At 39.9% G+C, this 1,625-nt stretch overlaps 1 long non-coding RNA gene across 1 annotated transcript; it reads left to right on the top strand.

Annotated features, from left to right (window-relative positions):
- The first annotated feature begins 68 nt into the window (after positions 1 to 68).
- On the top strand, positions 69 to 1,182 carry LOC119345507. Its single transcript, XR_005167062.1, has 3 exons — positions 69 to 388; positions 498 to 581; positions 852 to 1,182. It is a non-coding gene; the product is annotated as an uncharacterized LOC119345507 (long non-coding RNA).
- Positions 1,183 to 1,625: the final 443 nt, after the last annotated feature.

Raw genomic sequence — 1,625 nt, 5'->3', positions numbered from 1 at the left:
GTTAGTTCATGTGATGTCATTGTCTTGGAGGGTACTAAAATTGTGACGATAATACGTTTGTTCTAATTTCTTAGTTGATGCTGCTCTTAACTTGCCTGGCTAAATGTCTTACTGTAATGCCCATATTGTGCAAGTTACCAGCTTCAGTCTTTTGATTAAATAGTGAATTATTTGCATAATGGTTGGCCATTTAACATTACTATAACTAAAAATTGCTATATCATGTTCCCTTTGAACCTTGATATATTTGTCAGCACTGATTAGGGAAAATCTTAATGAATATAAAATTGGTTTCCGCTCTAATATTTTACAGTCTTATGTGGATGCTACTAGTCCTCACGGAGTGAACACTGCTTGGGCAATGTTGGCTTTAGTTTATGCTGGGCAGGTATGTTTTGCTAATGGTTCATTTATATTGACTCTGAGAAGCTAATATATCATTTTTAAACTATTCTAATATCAATATGTTATTTCAATTTCGCGGTCGTTCTATTCAGGTTGAACGAGATCCCACACCATTGTATCATGCCGCAAAAGAATTGATGAATATGCAACTAGACACAGGGGAGTTTCCCCAGCAAGTAAGTGTTGAACTTTTGAGGCTACAGAAGTATCGCACTATATTAACAGATTAATGTTCCTTCTTAGAATCGTAACTAGTACATACTCTTCAAAAAGCTATTTTCAGGGCACACAACCCTATCATGATCGAGTGAAATTCTCTAATAACCTTGCTAGTAGTGAACCCTATTAGACTAATACATATGTGGTAGTATTATACTATATTACTTTATATGGAAATGTCTATTAACGCTACCTCAAACAGTATGAACTGACAACTTTGGTGATAGGAACACGTTGGATGCTTCAATTGCTCCGTGTACTTCAATTATGGCAACTACTGCAACTTATATCCCATCTGGGCTATTGGAGAGTTTCATCGTCGACTACTTGAGAAGAACTGAAACATACGAACATGATATGTTACATCACTTCTCGTAGGTGTAACTGTGCCTATTGCAAAAGGGGGTATACACGAACTACATATATGTAAAACATACATCCTTAGCACCAATTGACTAAGGCAAAACACATTAGAGAACATTGGTATCTTATGTATTGTAATGAAATCTATATCTATTCCTACTAATAAAGTAAGGTGATATACTTGGTTTCGTCTCGCTTTGATAGTTTCTTTTTGAATGTCTGCTATTTTGGTTTCGCAAAAAGTATTGTGTGGCTAGAGACTCAAACACGCAACCTCACGGGACATCCTAGCCCTGTGACCCCGATGACCACCTAGGCTAGCTAGCTCTTCTTGTAAGCATTTGCAATTTCTTTTTATTTATATACTACGAAACGTTGTTATAGCTAGCTCTTCTTGTAAGCATTTGAAACCTTCTGGAAACTCCGGCGGCGGCAGCCGAGCGGAGCGATCGAGCCCCTGCCGCAGTTTGTCAATGTCGACGCCGATCGAGACCTTGACCTCATCGATGCGTCCTGAGAGGAGGTCGAGCTTGGCATCGAGCTGCACGGTAGCTTGCGCCGTGGAGTCGTTGCGGTCGCGGTTGGCCCTGTCGAAGTCGGCTCGAAGTAGATCATGGATAGCATTCGTCTCCGGCGAG

This window comes from Triticum dicoccoides, unplaced genomic scaffold (genome assembly GCF_002162155.2).
Source record: "Triticum dicoccoides isolate Atlit2015 ecotype Zavitan unplaced genomic scaffold, WEW_v2.0 scaffold244827, whole genome shotgun sequence".
NCBI classification, from domain to species: Eukaryota; Viridiplantae; Streptophyta; class Magnoliopsida; order Poales; family Poaceae; genus Triticum; species Triticum dicoccoides.
This window is presented reverse-complemented; position numbering and strand designations above follow the sequence as displayed.